Here is a 25,277-nt window from a genome sequence, read left to right as displayed (position 1 = left end):
ACCAATTAATCTGTCAACACATCTTTGGCATGTGGGAGTCAACACCTGCACCCGGGGGAAATCAATATGGTCACAGGCAGAACATGAAAACACCATAGAGACAAATGGTCAAGGTCAAGATCAAATCCTCGCTGCTAATACAGTGTGGCAGAATAACTTTGCTGTCCCCGGTGTGTCCACATGATTCATTTCATCAGTTGCCATCTATCGAATTTCACTAAGAACTACATTATCTAAGCCTTAGACTTCTCAAACTTTTTAAACAGTGTTGTTAACTTTAGAGAAGCGGGTTTAACATGCTGGAACAATTTCCTAACAGGGGACTTCAACCACATTAACACTTACAGCATGTGAAAGAGTTGTCAAAGACCACCTGGGAGAGTTCAATAAGGGATGTATTGATCACAACATTGATCATTCACTCAATAAGTTACTTTTAGTGTTTCAGGCTCTTAAGTGATTATTCTTGCTCTGACAGTTAACAGTTTTACTGGATTCTTTCTGACATCCTTCAAGCAGTGTCAAAAGTGAGTAAGCAGGAATAAGTTCCTCAATTTCTTCCTGTACTTTGCATAACACAAGAAAGTTTTATTTAACATTGAGGAGGAAACCATTTTAGTGCAATTTCTAGGATGATACGTTTCATTGAGTTACATGTCACACACGAGATGGATCAACTTTTCAATTTGGAAGGCAAAAATTTCTAAAATATGCAGTAAGTTCTAGTACCTTTGAACATATATTTTTGTTTTGTTTCAATTTTTTATTGGAGTTTAGGAGACAAAGTTGTGTCCTTGTTTTTCACCTAAACCGTAAATATGTGTCACTTTCATTTTACCAGCCTGCTTGGTTCCTTCTGAAGTTTTGTACTATCGCCTCCAAACAGTCCTCACTATTTCCAAGTCTCGGTCACCAATTTAGCTTTAATTGTAGCATAGTTGTTTGCGGTTGCTGGGTTGGTGCTATCCAGGAAAGATGTGAAAACATAATCTTTTTCTACACCTATAAGAATGGTTCCTGGAATGAGGATCTCCGCTTGAAAGAAGAGATTTCTGAGACTGTGGCTGTTTGCATTGAAGATTGATAGCTGGTATGATATACATATATAAAACAATAAAGAATATGGTCAAATTAGACCAAGGTTGAAGATTTTTCATCAATTCTAACTGCAAAATTTCAGTGCACAGATGGTAGAATTGAAGTTGAAGAGGAAGAAAACCATCAAGCCTCAGAAATATTGTCCATCTGGAGCTATTTCTAAAATGGTTGAAAAATCTGCCACAGTCGCAAATTCTAAGCAGTCCTTTGGAAAGAAATGGGCTCAATGGACCAAATGGTATTTTCTTATTTCATGCTTATGATTTTAAGGTGAAGAAATATTGCAACTTTCATTAGTTATTTATACAATCTGCTGACTTATGCATATGGACTTGATTCACACTGAATGGATAGAATGCAAACATGTAGATTTGTAGAGGCCTGCAAAATTGTTTTGAAAAGTTAATTACCATAAAAGTCATTAATATTATAATGAAACACGGAGATTGGTTTCCATTATCAGCTTATGATTGGAAAGACATCCCACACATCTCCAAGAGTATATGCAGCAATCATTTCTACTCTGGAAGTGTTACATTAATGTCATTGAAATGTTTGAAAACCTTGATGTTCTTTATGTAATTAATTATTCTCTTTGAAATGTGTAAATGTAATAGTCATTTAATACTTAGCTTAATCTCAGAAAACTGACAATGTGATAAAGGAAATATGGATCCAGACAGAGTTACAGTGCAGTTTACTGCTGGCCAATTTAAAATATGGATCAACTGAAGCCATTTCTGTGTATAATATGGATCAACTGAAGCCATTTCTGTGTATGCCAGGACTAAACTTCATAAAGGATTGTATGATACTCTTCAAAGGTGTGATTCTAAATCTTGAAAAAGACAGCAGCTGTGGCAGAGGCTATCTGAAACCTGCATTCTTGTTAATATTCACAGTTAATTTAAAATTCTAGCAAGGAGCTAAACCACTTGGAACTGGAATTTAAAATGCAAAATGACCTTTCAGCTGAGTGAGGAGGTAGAAAGGACAACTGTTTATAACTCATTCATAACCTAATCTAACTCAGCATCTCTAACAGTGAAACTCTGCATTAGCACTGTTTAAGGACTGACTTTGATCTTATGAACTTGGGTTGATCCATCGCTGAAGATGTTAAGACAAATCCAGGAATGACTCTTCGAAGCATTGAGTATTGACCCAGAAAGGAACCTGAAAAGCTCAAAAAAAAATTAAATATTCAATCCTAATGAAGGAACTTGGCCCATAACATCGACTGTTCATTCCCTTCCACAAATGCTGCCTGACTTTCTGAGTTCCTCCAGCATTTTGTGTGTGTTGTTCAGTATACTTGGTGTTGTAAAAAGAGGCATTGACTTAAAATGTTAAAATTTTAGAAGTAACTAAATAGGTTCCATTTAGAGTATTGTGTATAATTCAAGACAACCAAACTTTAAGGATTTGGTAAACTTGCAGAATAAGTGGAAGATCTTGTCGGTGATGGAGAATTAATTCTGTGGAGCAGTTGAAGAATCTGAGGTTGTTCTCCTTGGACCAGAGAGGATCAAGTGGGGAACAAATGAGATGACAAAATGAACAGGTGAAAGAAAAAGGTCTCAGTACCTCTCTTGATCATTCTCGATGATACTGGAAACGCTCAGCAATTTTTTGATAAAGGTTCTTTATTCATGAAGTTAGTGAAGAAGCAACAGACATACTGACTTTTGCTTTCTTGTCTTCCATGCAAACTCCTTCTGGGGCTTTACACCAAATGCTATTTCAGCTTCAAAAGCAGTTAATCGTGTGAAACTATTCTTAGACCCTCTCACATGGATGACGTTGCAGAAGCTGACAGTTCAGAAGATAGTGAGAATTTAGCTTTCTTCAGCACCCCATGACTACCTTCATAACATTCTCTACTTTTCCATTTACTTTATCAAAAGTGAAGAAATGCTGTCTGCTGATCAAACTACAGTCTTTGAGAGCCGTAGAAAAGTCGTAGCTTGTGAATTGTTGCCCACTATCTGTGATTATCTCCTCAGGAATGCCACATTGGGCAAGCTGTCCTTCAAGCATCTGGATGATCATTACTAAGTAGGTATTTTTCAACATGTGTTCAACATTTTCTTACCTGGTCCAAGCTAATCTGATCCAAATTTTGCCCAGGATTTGTCAGTGGGACATGCCAAGAATGAAGCATTTCCTCTGGTTGGTTTCTTCTTAGAAATCTACAGTTCTTGCATTTCTGCAGATAATGCATGACCTCCACACTCCACACCCTCCCCTTTCATTCCTGCAAGTAGATTATTTTGCTCCATTCTAGCTATGAGGAGTGAGTGGGTTACATCATATTGTTCCTTCTTTGTTTGCCCTTCGACCTCTAAAGATGAGGCTAGCAATGAATTATTACACTGCATGCCTGCAAGCTCACAAGCACCCTCTGCCACTTCTGTGCTCTACAGTGGGGTTTAAGAACAATGATGTTGCATGACTTCATAGTATACAAGTACTGTATTTACAGTGTAAACATATGCAGGTGAAGCAAGTAGCTCCTTCTCAATTTGTACATTAAGCATCTTCATAATTGTTATAATTCTGTTTGTATATGCTAATCAGCTGACCCTCCTTCTTGTCATATCAACTCTTTGTTAAAGTATCATAGCAAAGGTTTTTAAGTCATAAAGCACTTTGGACCATCTAGTCCATGCTGACCATTTAAACTACTTACCCCCATTGACCTGCACTGGGGTCATAGCCATCCATGCACCTATCCAAATTCTCTAAAATGTTTAAATCAGTCTCGCATGCATTGCTTGCAGTGGCAGCTCATTCCACATGCTCACACCCCTCTGAGTGAAGAAGATCCCCCTCAGGTTCCCCTTAAACTTTTCCTCTTTCTCCTTTAACCCATTACCTCTAGTTGTATTCCCACCTATCCTCAGTAGAAAAGGCTTTCCTTCATTTACCCTATCTATGCCCCTCATAATATGTATACAAATCTCCCCTCAATCTTCTATGTTCCAAGGAGTAAAGTCCTACAATGATTCTTCCAACTGATTGACCACTTGTTCAGTCAGAACCATTCCACATCCCAAATAACACACAGAAAAATGCTGGATGAACTCAGCAGGTCAGGCAGCATGTATGGAAATGAATAAAGAGTCAGTGTTTCAGGCTGAGACCATTATTCCGAACTTGAAAGGAAAGGGGAAGAAGTCTGAATAAGAAGGTGGGGGGCAGGACCAGATTAACCTACTACCAAAAGTAGCACATGCTACGGGTCCCACATTTTCAAGGGCCCCGCCCGCAATAAGTGCTTGCAAGCTGCAGTCTGGTGAAATCAGCATCTCACCATATTCTCATGACTGTTCGAGTGGGTTTTGGGTAGAAGATTCATTTACGCTTAAATAAATGACTTCAGCCATCAGTCTTCTGTTCTTTGACAAAGTACTGTGGATTGAGTTCATAACAATGCACTTCCTAAAAGCTGTGAACCCAGTTTCATTTGTAACAATGCATCTCTGGCACCTCTGAGACAAGAATGCTAAGCTTACAGGTAGTTGCGAAGACACCATATCTATGCTTTTTGAATATGAATTGTCCTCTGTGTTAGCATGTAACATACCAACTAATGTACTGTGGATTTTAACTTGCATTCCTAAAGGACATGAATGACAGCTTAGACATACTGATACTGGTAGAATGAATTTAATCAAAAGATGTGAAAACTTCAAAGAATTGTCTATACTTGTAACTATGAACTGTCCTTTGCGTTTAGCAATTAAATATCGAGCCTCAATCGCAAGGCAGTTAGACCTGTTCTGCCCGGGGTCTCTGCCTGTTGCAACTTTGTTTCGTCGAGTAAAGAAACTGCCTTGTACCTACCAGTAATGTAATGCTCCGTGATTTCATCCACACCACAACAATGACGATCTGGCAATGCTGTTGTTTTCATGTCAGGGGAGCTGCATGCTGCATGCTACAGTATGTGTGTGCAGGCGTGTGTTGGCTCCTTGCTGTGTCGTGGTATAAATGCTCATGCAAACCAAGAAAGGGGACATAAATCATACCTATCCAAAACAACACATGAGGGATTCATCAGTCTGATTGGATCTAGCATACTGGATCACATTATCGGTGAAGTGAAGAAATACAAGTATTATGCTGTTTCATTGGATTCTACTCCAGGTATGTCTAATGTGGACCAGCTGACTTTGACTGTGCGCTATGTTTTGCCGTCTGGACCAGTTGAAAGATGTGTGAAGTTTTTGGATATGGAAGGTCATAGTACTGAACAGCTCGCTCAAAGTTTACTTGGCTTTTTAAAGGAAAATGACATTCATATAAAAGACTGCCGTGGTCAAAGTTATGACAATGCCAGCAACATGAGTGGCAAGTATAGTGGCTTACAAGCACGAATTAAGGAGCTGAATGAGTTTGCGGATTACATTCCATGTTTTGCACATTCACTAAATTTGGTTGGAAAATGTGCTGCTGAATGTTGTCAAGAAGCATTAATTTTCTTTCAATTTGTAGAAAACCTGTACACATTTTTTTCTGCTTCTACTTATCGGTGGGATCTCCTTTCTGCTGCATTTTCTGATGGTGGTGCTCATTTGCCCATTGTGAAAAGAATGTCAGATACCAGGTGGTCAGCTCATGCAGATGCAGCAAAAGCACTTTTACACAGCTTTTCTGCAATAAAACAAGACTTGGATGACATTTCAAATAACAATGGTCAGAAGGCAGAGTGTCGACAACAGGCTCGTGGACTACTTTCAACCATGATGAAGCTGGAAACAGGAATAATGGTCATATTGTAGGATCAAATATTACAGTGTTTTCAAATGACCAGTGTTTCTTTGCAATCTGGCCAAGACTTGAACACAGCTTGTGCACTCTATGAATCCTTGCATGGATATATTCAAGCTATGCAGTCTACTTTTTCAGACATTGAGCAAAAAGCTAAGGATCTGACTAAGTGTGAAGATTATCAACAGCAAACTGAAGAAAACACAAGCAAAATTGGGCGTATGATGATTTCAGAGGTTCCAGTCCTCTTGATCCACTTGTTGAACCTCAAACACCTTCTCAGAAGTTTAAAAGCCGAATATTTCTTGCCATTATTGACAGCTTGCTTTCTGCCCTGTCAAAAAGGCAGAAAGCTTATCTAAAAGTGAATGGTGTTTTTGGATTCCTTCATCAGTTACAGTCGTTTACACCTGAAGAGATTGTAAAGAGGTCATCAAATCTTATTAAATCATATCCGGAAGATCTGGAAGAAAGTCTTGATAAAAAATTTGTGCAGTTTACTGAACTGTTGAAAACTGATCCTGCTTCTCATATTGGCGCCAAACAAGACCTTGTAGAGTTACAGTTGTACCGTTTGATAACTGACAATTCTTTGGAGTCATGTTTTCCAAATGTAGAAAATGCCTTGCGCATCTATTTGTCACTCATGGTTACCAACTGCAGTGGAGAACGCTCATTTTCAAAACTGAAAAGGATTCAAAATGAACTAAGGAGCACCATGGGTCAAAACAGATTGAACAATCTCACTCTGATGAGCACTGAACATGAACTTCTGCGTGAAATAGACATTTCCAGTATCATCAACAAATTTGCTCATGCTAAATCTGGAAAATCTAACCTTTAAATTGTAGTTTTTTTACTTTTGATATTTGAAATTGATACCTACGTGTAAGTAATACTATTACTGAAGTGTCGGACGTCTATTGTATTATCTGGCTGTATAGCAAATAAAAAAATTGAATTACTTTACTATGCAAGTAAATAATTTATGTTTTAATACTTATGTGCATTTTTAAAATTTGGGTCCCCTTTATAACATATGCTACAGGCCCCGCACTAGCTTAATCCGGCCCTAGTGGAGGAGAAAGGAAGAAGTACAAGATGACAGGTGATAGGTGAAGCCAGGTGAGGGGAAGGTAGGTGGGTGGGGGAGGGGTATGAAGTGAGAAGCCGGGAGGTGATAGGTGGAAAAGTTAAAGGGCTGAAGAAGAAGGAATCTGATAGGAGAGGAGAATGACCATGCGAGAAAGGGAAGGAGAAGGAGGCTGGAGAGGAGAAGAGAAGAGGTATGGGAGGGGATTTAGAATATGGAATGGAAATAGAGAGAAGGGAGCAAGAGGAAATAATTACTGGAAATTAGAGAAATCAATATTACCAGAATATACCCTGTTTTGGTTTTAACTCAGCTGAAACATTCCAGTACATAATCCAGTCTTTGTTAAAATTCCTCTGTTGCTGTGTTGATGCCACTCATTTTGCTTGGTTTGAATCAGTCATCAGTAATCCCATCATAATGTATGTTTAAAATACCCATCCATTATTTTACACTGCTTCAAAGTAGAAATTTGATGACTTTCTGGCAAATAAGATTGCTGACTGTGAGGGTGGCAAAGATTTGTTATTTTCAAATGATCTAATACAAGCAGGTGAAAATTGAAGGAGAGAAATAAATTAGAAAAAAGCAACAAAGGATTCCTCATGTTTCTGGTTACTTATATGGTTAACTGCTTCAAACCTATGTAGGTTATAATGTCCATGTATTGCTTTGGATGTGTTCTTCAGAATCTCAGAGGTTTTGTGATATGATAAAATCCTCTTCTCTTGTGACCAGCAAGATGCAGGGAGATATTTACTTTCACCTGACCTATCTGCCTTAGCCATCACAGTAGGCAGTTCAAATCCTTCCTTCCACTCTCCATTCTTTAGACACATTACTTAACTGGAAATTCAATGGCCCAGGCAGCATATAGATACTGCCACATCAATACAGACAAATAGCAGAAGGCACTCAGCAGGCCAGGCAGCATCTATGGAAAAGAGTAAATAGTTGACATTTCAGGCCAAGACTCTTCATCCGTCCTGTTGCTTTGGATTTCCAGCATCTGCAGATTTTCTCATGTTTGAAATATTGCCACATACTTTCCTAGCTGGATCACAGAGCTCCTGCTCAATTGGTGCATGTTTACATTGAGAGATCACACCCCACTCCCAGTATTTCAATTCGGGCATAGCCTCCAGATTTTATAATTTCACTAAACAGCACATCTGCCTTGTCTCATCTCCCTTATTCAGTCTTCAATTCAAACTATTAACAAAGGTACGTTATTCATTACATAACTTACGGAGCCACCACATGGCTCTTCTCTGGAATTTTCTGTCACTAACACCATTGCAACACACAAAGAAATTGCACACATGAAAACATTCTTAAAATAGTGTCAATATTATAAGGAAAAATATTATCCATAAGCTGATGGTATGCACTCAATAGTCACTTCATTAGGTACTAAATAAAGTGGTGACAACAGAACATATGTTCATGGTCTTCTGCTGCTGTAGCCCATCCACTTCAAGGTTGATGTGTTCTGCATTCAGAGATGCTCTTCTGCACACCATTGTTGGTTATCTGAATTACTGTCACCTTGAACCAGTCTGTCCATTCTCCTCTGACCTCTCTCATTAACAAGACATTTTCACCCACAGAACTGCCTCTCACTGGATTTTTTTTTGTCTGTAAACTCTGCAGACCATTGCACGTGAAAATCAGAGATTGGCCGTTTCTGAGGTATTCAAACCACCCCATCTGGCACTAACAATCATTCTGTGGTCAAAGTCATTTAGATCACATTTCTTCCCTATTCTGATGCTTAGTCTGAACTCCTTAACCATGTCTGCATGCTCCAATGCATTGAGTTGTTGCTTCATGATTGGCTGATTAGATATTTGTATTAGCAAACAGGTGTTCAGGTGTACCTAATAAAGTGGTTACTGAGGGCATGTTATCCATGTTACATAGAGTCAGATGGAGCAAGTGATTCGAAGTTGTTTCCTGTGGTTGGTTGGACAGAAGGACAGAAGACAGAAACTATATATATATATATGTGTGTGTGTGTGTGTATGTATATATATATATATATATACACACATATATACTATATATATGTATATGTATGTATGTATATGTGTGTGTGTACATAAACAAAATATAGAAACTAAGAAACTTCATTATAGTGACTAAAAGAGCAGGAATGAATGTAAGGAAAATGTCTTCACATAGTGAATTGGGGTTATAATTTCACTAAACAGCACATCTGCCTTGTCTCGTCTTCCTTATTCAGCCTCCAATTCAAACTATTGACAAAGGTCATGTCATTTATTACATAACTTACAGAGCCACCACATGGTCAGGATGGCACCTGTGTGCAACACTCCTTTGGTCACCATCTTCTGGATAGATCATGAAACCACCTTTTTCACTTCTTTGATGTCTTTTACATCTGCTGTTCATCTTGAATGAGATTCTGGAACTGTTGGAGCCTGTGTTTCGCTGTTTGGAGACCATCACGGTGCTTCTGTGCTCTGCAGTCTCCAAGAGGATTCCGGGAGGCAGAGGTGCAAGCGAACGTTGTGGTGAGAAGGCTACAGGATAGTCCCCGAGTCAATGTTTGACCCCAGTTTGCCAATTATAGCTTCAATTGTTCGTGGATTAAAGCTACGAGGGCGATTGAAAAATCAACTTGTGCAAAGGTTTGGAGCTCATTTGGGTGTACAGACCTCTGTAGTCTCTGAGAGAATTTCAGGAAGCAGAGGCAGTGGCAGTGTGGGTGAACCGCATAGCAGGCAGGTTGCAGGACGGGGCGCATGCTGATTTTGCCAATTAAAGCGATGAGGGAGATTGAAGCATTGAAGCGAGTGTGGAGAGTGACGCCGGATGCCTGGCTTTTGATCGGCGCACTGTACCAGAGAGGGGAGCATGCTGCTGCTCTCAGAGAGTGTTGCCCAGGTTTTTCCTGCATTTTGGATGTGGACTTCAGACCATGTACAGGTGCACATTCCTTTATCCGAAATTCTGAAATCCAAAAAGCTCCAAAAACCGAAGGTTTTCTCGTCAACAGCTGACGTCACTCAGGTGTGACGTGGCACCACTAGCAGAGGCTGCCAGACGTCAGTTGTGGCTTAGCGCCCGTACTGGTTACACGTGCATTTGCTGTTCGCTGATATTTTGTGTTCACTGTTGACTTTGTGTTTAATTTCACTGTGAAAATATCAAAAAGAGCTGCAGATACCCCTATGGGTAACAATGAGAAAAAGAGAAGGAAGCATCTATCGTTATCAATAACACAGAAAGTGGAGTTATTGCAGAAGCTTGATCGTGGTGTGTCTGTGCAGCGTCTTACTGAAGAAAATAGTGTTTGAACTACCACTGTATATATTTAAATAAACAGAAAGACAAGTTACTGAAGTTTTATGGTGACAGTGACAGAGACGTTCTACATTTATTCCAATAAGTCATTTACCATGTGTTTGATTCGGTTCGTCTGAAGCTGTATATTTTTATGTTTTATTGAATGTTTTTGTTGGAAATAATTTTTTTCTGGTCATTATTCCCTAAGCAATATGGTATAACAACTACTTACATAGCATTTACATTATATTAAGTATTATAAGTAATCTAGAGATGATTTAAAGTATACGGGAGGATGTGCGTCGGTTTGGTTCACCGCTGAGTCCTAAAGTCCACCGCACTGAGACAGGTTAAATAAGGGTCTTGAGCATACATGTTTTTTGGTATCAGGGGAGGGGGGGTCTGAAATCTAAAAAAATTCTGAATTCTGAAATGCAACTGGCCCCAAGGATTTCGGATAAGGGATTGCGGACCAGTACTCTATTTTTCAGTTTTATAGTTTTTATATTCTGTATTTTTTTGCCCGATCTTCTCGATTTTTGTGAGTGGGGGTGATTTGGGGGTCGATGTGCCTGATTCTTTTTTTTTGTTTTTTTTTTGTGCAGGAGGAGGGATTTGGAGGTCGACATGCCTGGTCTCTTTTACTCGGTTTTTGTGCAGGAGGAGGAATTTGGGGGCTTATGTGCCCAATCAGTTTTGCTCAGTTTTTGTGTGGGAGAAGCGATTCGGGGATTGGGTGCCTGTTCAGTTTTTGTTCATTTTTATTTTGTCGGGGTGGGGTTTGGGAGTTGATAATCGTGCTGCCTTTCTTTCTTGGTTTCATGGCTACCCAGAGAATTGAAATATTTCAGAGTTGTATACTTTGATAATAAATGAAGTTTGGAACCTTTGAAGGTTCACTAATCAGAAATGGTGATGCATTCGGGTTCCATATGAGCTATTAAAAAGCAATTGGAGGTATTTGAAGAGAACAAATATGAAGGGTGCAGGGGAATAAAACCTTTGGAATTATGCCAGTTTTTCAAAGTGCCAGCAGGAAGTGCATGCAACTCCCTTTTAGTGCTGTAGAATTCTATGATCCTAAGTCCTCCAACAACATGGACAAGTTTACCATTATTCTGCTATCTTCTGACAAGAAAGAAATATTTTGTCAGAATAATAACTTACAAAGTATACATGATTATTAGTCACATTCTTAATATTCTGAAGGATAAGATGATTAAGGGCCAAATTAGGCTGTAGATATAAAGGAGATTGTGGGTCAGACCTTTCTAAATCCCATGTGCCAAGAATGGAATTTGAAGTGTTTTTATTATTCCACACTACATCACTCCTCCTTCAACTGTTTCCAAAAAAATGTGAAGTATCATGAGATGCTTTAGTGCATTAAGAAGGTGTTATATGCTGTTTTTCTTCCAGGTGAAAACTATAACAAGTCTGACACTTAAGCCGATATTGTTCAACCATGACCAATTATATTATGCACATGGTATGAACAGATCAGCGGTTAGCGTTCCACTAAGTATTTGACCATCCATATCATTAGCTCGACTTTGACCTCATCCTTATCTGCATTCTGCTTGAGGCTCTGAACCAACATGGAATCAGCCACTTAGCAGAAATTCAATTTCATATAGAATGCATTTTCAGAAAAACAAAAATACTTGTGACTATTACTCTTCTTTGATGCTTGCTAATGTGGCTGGTGCCTCTTTCAGCAATCACAATGTTATTTAAATAATCATTGTTCATTGATTTTATTCATACATTTGACAATTGAAAGTTGCGACTTTATGATTTGATATTGTAGGATTTCAAAGCCAGTAAAAAGACCTTAAGTTAGGAGTCGATTCCTCATGTGACAGTAAATTCATCATCATTCACCATCTGAGAACTTCGATAAATTAATACAGAATCTTTTCAATGCAAAGATCATTTTTTTTCTCAAAGTGAAAACTTATAACCTGACAAGCTGAGCTCAATGCATTATTAAATAATAATACTCCAGTCATTACACCTTGATACAAGTCACATTTATATTAGTGCACAATATAACCAGCATTTCCATGATAATTTCAAATAGAAAAACGTATTCTTTGATCAATGGCTGTAGCATAACTGCAGCCTTAGTGGCCTATTCCATTTTACACTTCATAAGAATGTTAGAGAGTAATTCATCACACAAACTTGGTCTATCCAGAGTTTATGAGTGAAAGTCAACTTCCTATTCCTATCTGTTGACTCTTATTTTAGCAACTACCTTCCCACTTACCCTGACAAAATGTGTATAACAAGGCTATGAATAATTGATTGGAGTTTGGGATGTTAGTGTACTGGTTCAAGATTACTGATGAAATTTTTGTTTTAATTAAATATATTCAGTATACACTGGTACAGGAGACTCAATGGGCCAAATGAACAAATTCTTCTCCTATGTCTTATGGTCTACACTCATAGCTGCCATTTCTTCTGTTGTTTTTGGCAGGGACACTCATTTATTGGGCCCTGCTTTATTCAACTTTAGCACACATATTCAGGCATCAGTTTATCAAAATGTTTTTGAATGCTCAAATGTGTCCAAAGCATTTTTGTAAACTTTCTATCAGTTCGAAGTAATGGACAGTGCTAACAGAACCCAAGACTGAATGACCGAATCATTTTGGGTACTTCCTGCACAGACACACTTTTGAAGTAGTTTTCACAAGGACGTAATCATTAAAAACATAATTATTAATATGAACCATGATTCAGCAATGTCCTAGGTGTAGAATTTCATCAAAGGTCTACAAAGAAAACTAATTACTATTTTCTAAACGTTTTCTTAGCTCTACTAAAACATTGCTGTTTCTCAAATCTCAGATTAACAATGGCAGCATCATTTGAAGTGCTATCAAACATTTTCCATCTGGTGACATTGTAACTAAAAATATTTCCAGTTTCAAACTAATTCTACTGTTATCACTTGATTTGCATACAGAAGGGAAAACTTGCATTTCGAGGCATTTAATTCACTTACAAGCCTATGCGCAGTACAGAACACAAGAGATCTGCAAATGCTGGAAGTATGGCTTCTTCCCCCCTTCTCTTCCAGTCTTGATAAAGGTTCTCGGCCCAAATGTTGGTTCTTTCTTCCATTCCATAGATGCTTCCTAACCTGCTGTTTTCCTCCACCATTCTGTATTGTGTGATACAGACTGTTCAATTTGAAATCTGAAAATTGTGATACAGAAGGAGCAACTTGAACTGGGAAGTTTTGAAGACTCTCGGTCCTAATGAACTCAAGTCTAATGTACAAAATGACCACTAATTCAACAGTAATTGACACTAATATACCATTCTTAGAGAAGATGACTGGAGGGCTGGATAAGGAAATTTAAAAAATACAGCAGCTCTCCAGGACAAAAAAAACTTCTGAATTTGCAGCTGAGGCACATTAGTGCCGTTAAGAAAGGATTCCTCTGGGGAAGAATTACTCTTTGTCTGACTGTACAATAATTCATCTGGGGTTGCCGATTACAACTCCGGGTGCCCTCTGAAAAATTCTTCCATTTCTCAGTAGCAAAGTCCTTGATGAGTATTTAATTCTTCCCACATGGACACTTCATAATTCTGGGAAGGAAATGTGACTTTATGCCAAGATACAAACAGCTAATAGTGAATCAGCAATTAATTTTATACTTTTTCTGGTTTTCATTTTTATTGAATTATGATTGCATGCTTTGTTGCCCTCCTTGTTATTAGCTTGGTGACAAAAGAAGCAGAGCTGAGGAAAAGCCCTGAAGTCTTCTATGCCATTTAATAAGACCATGGCTGACTGTTCACTTTCTGCCAGTTTCCCATTTTCTCAGAGTTCAAAATGCCATTGGCTTCTATTGTAGTTATTTTCACCCGCACAAAAAGACTTTGCAGAGATTCCAGACACACAGTGCCAACTCTGGTATTAATAGGATTCAGTATTGAAGGTTTCCCATGTGGTTTATTACAAATTAAAACCAGAAAGTAAATGTCTCTTGTGATACTGAGTAGCCCAACTGGTCCATGGACCCAGACATAGCAATTCAGGGAAGTATTCCATTCTCAGGAGGTATCCTGTACATTGTTGTTAAAAATATAAAGAACATCTCTTCCTTTGGGACCATAAAAATGAATCACTGCTTATTCTCTGTCCTTAACTGATCCACTGGCTGATACTGAGCAAAGTATGTGAGATACACACATACTATGTTAAGTCCCATTCATACCGAAGGGCAAAATTTAAGTTGCCTTATCCGTGTGCTGGCTTTAGGCTGCCACTAGGACTCTTCAGCTGAAAGTCACCTGTAAAATGATGGGAATGGAAATCCCTTCCAAGCGAATTGGAGCACTCCTGCTAGCTAAAGAGAGGTCTTCAATTTTGTATATCTTGTCTTCAGAACTGATCAGAAGACAATCGACAAACAAAAAATTCTTTCATAACTTAAGTAGATTTCACTGATGTGTCTCGCGCTAAGTCCTTCTGCTCAGCACTTGTAACTCTCACTCTGAAAGTGAGGGGACCCGGAAGGGTGAGCTGCAGAAGTTGGTGGCATAAACACAGACTATATCTCTCTGTGGGTAATGTCTTTCTTCACAGAGCAACTCTACACAGACCAGAAAGAAACTGACACAGCAATGAGTCCATTTCTGACAGACTCTTTCTCTTGTTAATTTCCTTTCATTCTTCTGCTCTCCCAAACATGTTTATTTTGTACAGGGAAGTGATGCCACAGCTGTTAATTACCTTCTCCCTGTTTTACCCGAGTGGCCAGACCTCACGTTTGTGCTTTGACATATTCAGTTAGAACCAGCTCCACAGCCTTGCCAAAAGGCACCTTCACTGGTGCCCAAACAAATATACTTTTGCTAAAAGTTGTGACCGGCAATCAGAATGTTAATCATCAGGAAATGTAAACCAGAAGGCTACATGACAGTTACAAGTTACAGCACTTTCATCTTCAATTTAGCTAACGAAAGCTGAATTGCAAAGACTAGAAATCAATTTGTGGACCTTTCTTGCCTGATTCAAAGGATTCATGATTCATAATTCAGATACTCACTAACATGAGGAGCTTGAAACAGTATGTTTTATATTTCTTATTTTTAATATTAGATCATGCTTAGGTTCAATAGACCTTATGAAGTTCAGGACAAGTCACATGCAGAGCCTCAGTTTTGTAACAGATTCAGCAGTTCAAGTTTGAAAGGAACAGAGGGAGTGAACAACAGTGGGTATAAGTGGGACAACATATCCTCTGCAGGAAGAGTGCTATTGTCAAATTGTCTAATGGAATTAATGGAGCCTGGTTCACAATTTGAAAATTAGTTCTCAAATGTATGCAGATGTACCTTTACTAAAGCAATAAACTGATATATACATAACTACAGTCCGTATCTGGAATTCTGCTGCAGTAAATCACAACACTCTGCATTTGTAAAAAGTTCTTTCTTAAAGATACCACGTGCAAAATTATTCTGATGCAGCCTCTGTTTTCATACAGTTTAATAAATATTTAATTGATTGCATTGTTGTTTAACATTGCTTTATAGAATTTCTTAAAATGAGCTTTTATTCCTTCTGAGATATATTTTGAATTTCATTATTACTTTATAAAATCTCAAAATGCTTCACACAATGGAATGCTTTTGTAGACTGACTTTAATACAATTATGTTGTTATATTTCACAAACAACATTGAGAAGGAAAACATCTCCCCCACACACAATAAAAAGGGAAGAAACATCAATTCTTGTACAGGGGAGTGTCAGGAAATGTAGAGTTGCAGAGATGGTTTAGTGGTGAGTAATAACTTTAATAATAAACTGCAAAATAACAAACCATAACGGTCCACAAAACAAGAGAGAACAGATACTTAATACGAGAAAGCAACAAGGTAACTGAAGGCTAGGAGCAATTGGATGAGGCTGGCTAATTCAAAGAGTGAACAAGGCTAAAGGTGATGAAATAGCAACAAGTGGCAGGTGATTCCTGTTAGCTGTGTAGAAACTGGGAGGTGCCTGCCTGTGCAAACCTGACATGGCCCATGATGATCCAGATGGGTCCAGTGGAAAGCACGATAAGAGACATATATAGAGTGGACTACGAGCATCTTTTCCCAGGGCAGCAATGACCAATACAAAGGACATTCTTATGTGATTGGAGAAAAATATCGGGGGAGACCAGAGGGAGGAAAGGGTTAGTTTGATCTTAGGGTAGGTTAAAAGTTAAGACAACATTGGCCTGTACTGTTCTATGAGGTTGACCTATTTTAACTCCCTATCAGTTGGATCAAAGGAATACCAACAGCTAAATCAGAATACAGTCAGAGGACTTGAACTCCTGGGCTTCATTATACTCTCATGATGAATTTTGCACCCAAATATTGTCTCAACCAGAAAACTGCCACCCAAGTTATCATCATAATTCCAAGCAGGTCAGTCTTAAAGGAGTAAGATGCCTCTTCAGGCGAGGTGTAGCCCTTGCATTTACTTTTACTCTGGAGTGTTGTAGGTTGCGCTGTTAAGAAGAGATCAAGACAAGTCCACAGTTTCTTTCAAACAATCTCAGGGTTGTATATAGTGACATATATGTACTTTGATAATGAATTTAGTTTGAACTTTGAACATTCATTGGAATCTCACTGGAAGTTTAAAGATCTCAAGCCAAATGAGAGGAGCATATTTGAAGAAACTACATTGGAAAAACAATTGCTGAGATGATGAAATCCAGGAAAAGGGCAACTGAGTTTTGGATTCAGTGCAGGAAACACTTCAACGGCAAGTAATAGTAACTACTGTACATCAGTTCGCTACATCTGTAAATAACACAGAAAAAACAATATTTTCATCCTTCTCCCAGCAGGTTACAATTCTTCCACTAACTCTTGTCATACGTTCCCCATTCAACATAATCATATACATCATTTTACCAGTTCTAATTCCCATTCCAAATACTTATTCATTACTTTCTCCTTTCATTTCTACCCAGTTCCTCAAGGTTTTCATAACCAGAAAGTGGGGTGGGTGTAATGGGATACACTCCCACTACCTATTAAATACTCCCAAAGGCATGATTTTCAAATTGCCTCTGAAAATCAAGTCCAGCTCTTGGCCTTTGTGTGGCCTAGCTACCAAGTCTGGCAGAGCTGTTTCTACTGCTGGAGAAAGCGTAAAGGTGGTTTACCGGTGCCTTAAAGCTATTTGCTTTGGGCAGATCAGGCTCATCAGCTGTAGGTGGCAGCTCATCTAGTAGAAGGAAAGCTCTGATTTCAAAACCTCTGCTGCCTTACAGCTATACCTACTCATGGGGAAGGCTTCAGGAGTAAACCCGGAGGAAAAATTTAGAGCTGGAGTCCCTAAGGCTGTCCTGCGTTCAGTTTAACACTAACTGGCAACTACTGAAACTGGTGGTGCCAAACCGTATCAGTCTCTGCTGTTACTTTGGATTCATCAGCTGCGTGGAGATGGGAAGCCTGCTGCATGGGCAACTGTTTACTCTCCATATTGAACTGCTCTGGCTTGTACACTGCCTGGCGTATGGATTGACGGCAACGTAGATGGCTAGGATGCAACATCGGTGGTCGATCTTAACTGAGCGGAGGGCCCTCAAAGCAACCCTGTTAACTATTGGAAAAATGAACAGACTCCTGCAAGTCTATTCTCATACAGCTCAGAGGAAGAGTTGAGCTGCAGCTGCAAGGGGAGAAAACTCAAATATCAGAGGTTCAAAGGGACTTGAGTGTCCCTATGCAGGATTCCATAAAGGTTAACTTACAAGTTGAGTCGGTGGTAAGGAAGGCATTCATTTTGAGAGGACTAGAATACAAAAGCAAGGATGTGAAGCTGATACTTTATAAGGCATTGGTCAGACCGCACTCAGAGTATTCTGAGCAGTTTTGGACCCCTTATCTAAGAAAGAATATGCTGGCACTTGGAGAGGATCCAGAGGAGGTTCACGAGAATTAACTCAAGAATGGAAGTTTTAACACATGAGGAGCATTTGATGGCTCTGGGCTTGTACTTGCTGAAATTTAGAAGAATGAGGGGATAATCTGATTGAAACCCATCAAATACTGAAAAGCCTAGGTACAGTTGATGTGGAGAGGACGTTTCCTATAGTGGGAGTGCCTAGGATGAGAGGGCAAAGCTTCAGAATTGAGGAACACCCACTCAGAACAGAGATGTGGAAAAATTTCTTTAGCCATTGGGTGGTGAATCTGTGGAACTCACTGCCACTGACAGTTCTGCAGGCCAAATCACTGAGTCTATTTAAGGTGGTGGTTGATACATTCTTGATTAATCATGGCATGAAGGTTATGGAGAGAAAGACTCGATAGGCCAAACGGTCTAATTCTGATTCTATGTCTTATGGTATTATTGCAAAAAATGAATAAATAAACACGCTTTATTAAACTTAACTGCATCTTTTATCATTTATTTTCAAAGATATTTTGGGACAATCTTGAAATCAGGAAAATAAAATTGAAAATGATGCTCTTGATCAATCTAAAGCTTTACTGAATGTTAACACTAATGATAATGTGTCTTAACCTGGTGTCTTAACAAGCTATGTTGTTCAAGAACTGCCAAAATATTTAAAGATCTTAGACAATATATTAAGTCAGCTTATGAAACACTAGCATCTGGTTACTCAAATTCACCCAGTAGAAAAACTGAGGAAAAGGGATGCACTAATTAATATTTTAAGTGTTTATGTGGCTTACTATAATTTTTCATTTTTTCGCACTTAACCTGAGTAGTTTTACCTTAAGCAGGTTATTTTGTGAAAAAAAAAGCATTACAGACATTGACAAGCATCTTTTAGGGATTCAAGGGATGCAAATTATTTTATTTTGGCAAGAGAATATCCTAGACCCAAACTGTTGAGATTCTGGTCCCATTGTTAGTACCTGGGACTGATTTTTTCCATCATCCAAGAGAGCCGTCCATAAAAGAAATACATACCTTTACCCTTAGAATTGTAACTAGTTGGCCAAATGGCAACCCAGAACCCCTTCCAAAATTTGCAAAGAGCAAAATTGGAAGTGGAATAATTTCATTCTGAAAGGTTTCTGGTCAAACTGAAATGGAAATAGAAAGGTGAATCTCTTTGCTATTCCTGTTCCACATACATTATTTAACTGAGAATACCCTACTTATTCATCTTACTCTGTAGTTTTGTTTATTCACCCCATTATAGCATTGTAGGTCTAAGTCACGAATGATTCTTTAGCAAACCATTCCTTAAAAGACATAAACACGAGGAAATCTGCAGGTGCTGGAATTTCAAGCATGGATTTCTTGTGTAAAAAGGGATGACATTTCTCTAGTATTGATTGATGATCATATTAGGTTGGATTGAAGTGAAACACACAGGTTCATGAACCACTAGTGAATGTACTAGTTAACATCCATATGTGCATACTATGATTTACCTGATAATTTCTGACAATTGCCCTTTTAATCCAGTGTGAAATTTTAATAAAATGGTTTCACACAATCTTTTGTTCCTTTATATTGTCTGATTTCAGATGAAACAACTGAAAGGCCAGTTAGAATAAATAGAGAAGTTGTCAGAAAGCAAATGGTGCAACAATACACTGAACTCGGCATGAAATTTTGCTTGGCTCATTTCTTGAAGTACAAAAAGTTCTGCACACCAGCATGGAATATTCACCTGGAAGTCTCCTAATAGAAAGAAGACTGAAAACACCCGTAAGCTTTGTTCAACTAAATTTGGCATCTTGAGTTTAAAGAAAACATAGTTCAAAGATTTTTTTATAGCACCAAACAGAAGAAATGGAACTGTGAACATATGTGAAATGGAGAGATATGGTGACAAAATCTAACGATTGTATATAGATCTGCAGGAGATGAATGAAGTCCAGGTGGTGAAACACTCCATCTTAAAGTTGTGTCCAAGTTGGATCCAATGCAGACTTCAGGAAAGAAACTGAATCAAGCTTTACAAGAAACAAACTTTCTCAGTTCAAATCTAAAACCAGTGCAAAAGTGGATTCAACACCAAAACCTACAAACAAATCAAACTTTAGAGAACTGTTGCTAGAGTAGATTTATAGTTGTTAAAGTAAAAGCCAGTTATAAATATGTTAAGAGTATCAAAAGATGTTACCAGCCCCTCAATGTTAAAAATATAAAAAGGATATAGACAAAAATCCCATAGTTTTAGTGCAGTATATCCAACTGATTGAACATATTGTACACTATGTATTTATATTTGTAGGTATATTGTAATCCTGCTTGACAACAGAGTCATCTGCTGTGCCTGTCTTATAATATGACATTAATTAGAAAACGGTGATGAAAATCTAGAGTCAATATGTATGGCATTTTATAGTCTGTGTGGCAACAAAGCTCTTAAACTTCCTACCTTCCCAGCTGCCTCTTAAATGCTTTGCCTTCTGCATTTGTCATGCTTCATTAAATTTTAAAAATAGCTATTTTGATTAAAACTGATTTTTTTAAGAACAGTAAACTGTGGACGTTTCTCAAAAAAATCCCTTCATCCTATTACTTTTCACGAATCTTTGAGAATATCCTGGCAGCCAATTCATTTCCTTTTAGCAAGTGCTGAAGGGAAAATTTTGACCAGATACAGGGGAATTATGAAATTGACGGAAAACCCAGCCTTTAGAATGGAATTCTCAAATCAATATGTAAATATATATACGTTTATACTCGAGGATATCAGACTAGATTTTCTTGTCCTGCAATGATCTGATTCAAAAGGTGGCCACAACTATTAGAGCTTAGCCAACATCATCAGTAGGTACATTAATAGTGTGAATTAGATCATCTTTCAGCAATTTATGGCATCCATATTATATGCAATTCCAATCTTCCTTCTAGCATAGCAGAAGCTGGGTTAACTTTTCTACTAGAGTTGGCAGATGGCTCTAGTAGTTATTTTGTGCTCTCCTAAACATTGTAATCAGCCACAACATGACTTTTATTGCTTTGAAATATATGGAAACTTTATTTACAGCACGTTCATTTTCTCATTGGCAGAAATATGTAGTATTGTTGATTACAATATTCATACTAGTGAATATAATTTGTTAAAATAATCCAACAAAATAATTCAACAACACATTGTTTTGTTCCCTTGTGAATTAAATGAATCCCAAGCAGATGATAAAGCAGATTTCATCAGGAGCATTACCACTGAAGTGATTTTAGAAACTGTCTCTGAAGGCAAGGAGATGTGAGCATATGAAAGGGCATTCTTGAGGTTGGAAGAGTGATGAATAAAGGATTAAATTTAAACAGTGAAATGGAATAAACATGGCAGTGTTCAACACCAATGGAGCAGAGAGTAAAGGCCTCAATTTATATTTGATCATTTACAATCTAGAAGTTTATGTAATGAATGTTAACATACCTGTTATTTTAATTCCACGTTAAGAGCCATGGGGAAAACTAATGGAATTATTGTTAGTGATGGCACTTCAGATATGGTGTAAAGACTGGACTGGTTGAATTAAAATTTGACAGTTCTGAAACTACATCATAGTTATGGAGATATGTTTCCATCTGCCACTATTTTTTTCCCTGGAAGTGATCATTTTTATTCAGCTTTCTTTCTGAAAGGCAATTCAAAACCAAAATCAAAACTTCACTGATTATTAAAATGGAAATTCATGATTTGTTTCAGAGAAACCACAGCAATTAATAAAGTAAAAACAGAAAGTGCTGGAAATGCTCAGTAGATCAGGCAGCATTGGTGAAAAGAAAAGCAGCATTAATACTTCAGGTCAATAACCCTCCATCAGAACTGGAAAAGAGAGAAAACAATTATTTTATAGTTTGTAGAGACTAGAAAGGGTGGAGTGAACGAAGAGGAGCATAGAAATAAGGAGAAGGGGAATTGGGACAGATGGGAAGTCTTAGTGGAAGGAACATCTCTCTAATTGGACCAATGACCTTTTTTCTTACTTACTGCTCAATATGCCACTGGCATTTAGGGCTTCAGTAAAAGTCCTCTCTCTGGTCATATCACTGACTTCCACTTTTCTCAGGTTTCACAACTGTCTGTCATGCAAGTCCCAGGAGGATACTCAGGAATACTGTCACACTCAGATGTAGAAGGATTGTTCAATGCTGCTCCCATAACAATTTTGTTTTACCAGTCGGAGTTGTTAGCCCTGAGCTGAACCCCCAATCCTGGAGGACAGGTACACCACTCTTAAGGCTGATTTATACTTGTGTGTACTAACTTGCGCCGTAGCCTACGCAAGTGGGCTACGCTGTTGTGAGCATTTATACTTGTGCGTTGGTGTGTCTGCATTGCGCTGCAATTCACCGCCAAAACGTTAGTTGGCAGTGGGGTTTCTATGCCACTGTGTTGAGTTTCTTCATGTTGAAACTCAGCATGAAGAAACTCAAACTTCAAACAATAGCGACTGAAACTGAAGGAGGGTGAATTTTCTGTGCTTGTCCAGCCACTGAGAGACATGGACGAAGAAATACATTTCAAATATTCTTGGATGTTTGCCGGTAGATTTGACGATTTGGATCATCATCTCCAACTATTAATAGCGCATCAGTGTACGCACAGTGTACTCAGAGACTGGCAATCACCATTCGAGTTTTAGCTTCAGGTGGAAGTGAACAGGCTGTAGCAGCTAGCTACAAACTGGTGTCAAGCACAGGGTCCTCCATAATTTCGGAGGTCTGTAAAGCTTTACGGAAAGCATTGAAGCCAGAGTTCCTTCCCTGCCCTTCAGTCGCCCAATGGGAAGCTATTACAGCATAGGAGGAAATGTGATGCTACCAAGCGGACCGTTCAAAGTTGTTTCGGTCTGCATTGCCGCGACGCATAGTTACATTTTTGGAGAGGTGCGCGTTAGGCTACGTCGTAGGGTTCATGTAGAGTACAGCATAGGGTGCACGCTATGCCGTACCTACGGCATACATTTGACGCACAAGTATAAATCAGCCTTTAGTCTAGCCTCTACCCTTTGGCCTGTGTGGCATGGGTGACCCAACCAAGAGCTGAAAGCATAACATCCTAACTTCAGCCAACGTAGCTCTCCAGATCAATGAAGCATGCAAGCTTCCAAACCGTGACCTTCGTCTTTTCGTCATTCCCAACCTGCCGCCTATGGACCCCTTACTTAATTGTATTGGTCCATGGCACAAAAATGGAATCCACATTGTTGTGCTATAAAATAAGATGAATAATGTCTCGTCTGTGATGAAGACAAGACCAGGGAAAACTGAGTAACACAAGTGGTAACAAACAGAAAGTGATGAAGGCTGGTTAACTGCCACAGACTGCCTGAAGGAGCTGTTAATAGATGGACATTGTGTCACCATTTTACAATACAGTCTTTAACTTCACGTGGGTGAAGGCGGTGCTTGATCAAGACTTTGTCAGCCCTCAGTACAGGTGAAGGGCCTTCGGCCTGAAATATTAAGATATTTCTCTTTGGGTGCTACAAAATTTGAGCTGCACCTCATGAAAAGTTCCTCAGACAAGGGACCGGAACCATAAAGAGACAATAAAGCCTTTGAATGCAATATCACCTTATTTGTAAACTCCCTGCCCTTCCAAAAAATAGAATGAATGTTAGGAAAAATATTTTCATCAGAAACCCGCAGATTCCTCTGTAGTGGCATGATGTGATCACAATTTTTTTTAGTCCAATAAACTGGCTCTTTTAACCTGAACAACCTGGATCTGCTCTGTTGCAGCCTCCACAAATGAGTCATTGTCTACATATTCCATGGACAAAATGTAAATTTAGAATGAGAGCATGCATTGTAATGATAACAGACATTTTACCATTTGTAAACCTATCTTGAATGAATTTATCTGCTTTTCCTCTGGCTATGCCACATCTTATTTTCAGGGACAGTCGGTTTTGACAAGAACCTCATTACCAAGCAAATTGGTATACTGACAGGAAATAATCTATTGAAATGAAAATTTTGTCTGTGTCCAATGAACTATATAACTAATTTTTCAGACTCTGTTTTGAGCTTCAGTTTAAAATAATACATATTTGACATATTAAAGCTATTTACAACAATCCTATTCCAAGCGACAAGGCTTTCACTTGATATAATTAGAGAGACACATAAATGTAAACTATTCTACTGAAAGGGTGCTGAGGTTTCACAACAATACAGAAAATGTTACATCTTTATATGGCAGGATCCAGATGCGTGTCTTATTTACCCACAGGAATAGATAATATATCGTTCAGATGTAGCATTTACATGAGTCTCTGTCTGTCTTTCGTGTTATTCCAGATGGAACTTAAGGACTCCATACAGCTATTTAATATAAGGTCCTTCCTTCAGAATTTGAAAGGAACAACACTGACCTGAATAATGAAAATGTTGCTTTTCTCCTATGATCCAGACAAAGTCTAAGCATTTTCAGGTATTATTTCAGAGTTCCAACATGTTCGGGATTTTAGTTTTGTAAACAACTGACTTGGAACCCTAACCAATTTTCCAACTCTATTACACACTGGTAAAAATATCAGTTCTTTCCTCAGGTACTCTTTGAGAGAACTTGTATCTAGCAATTGGATCATATGGCATCCATTCTTTGAGTTAATCATGCAAAATTCAATTTTAATGTCAGGAAATGCAGAGGAGGCTTAACCCAAAAGCAGAGAAGCAGAGATGATACAGCAGTAACCAACATTTTATTAATAACTGCAAGATATCAAGCCACAAGAGACCACAAAACAAGAGAGGTGCCCAGGAAGAGGTTGATCGTCTAGTCATGTGTTCTGTTAAGTGGCAGCGTACTGGTTTCCCTTTTACTGAAAGCAATTACTAAATTGTGATATTCCTTTGGGAGTTTGGTGAGGTCAAGGGTTTCTTTCATCTCCACAAACATAAAGGGTGAAGTTAACTAAGGTTGCACGCAGGTGGGTCCCTAACGTAGCAGTGAGCTGGATGACCAGGTGAAGTAAGGGGTAACCTAAGATGAGAGGAATGTTGG

The sequence above is a fragment of the Mobula hypostoma genome, chromosome 10 (genome assembly GCF_963921235.1).
Source record: "Mobula hypostoma chromosome 10, sMobHyp1.1, whole genome shotgun sequence".
NCBI classification, from domain to species: Eukaryota; Metazoa; Chordata; class Chondrichthyes; order Myliobatiformes; family Myliobatidae; genus Mobula; species Mobula hypostoma.
Note: the sequence above shows the minus strand (reverse complement) of the source record.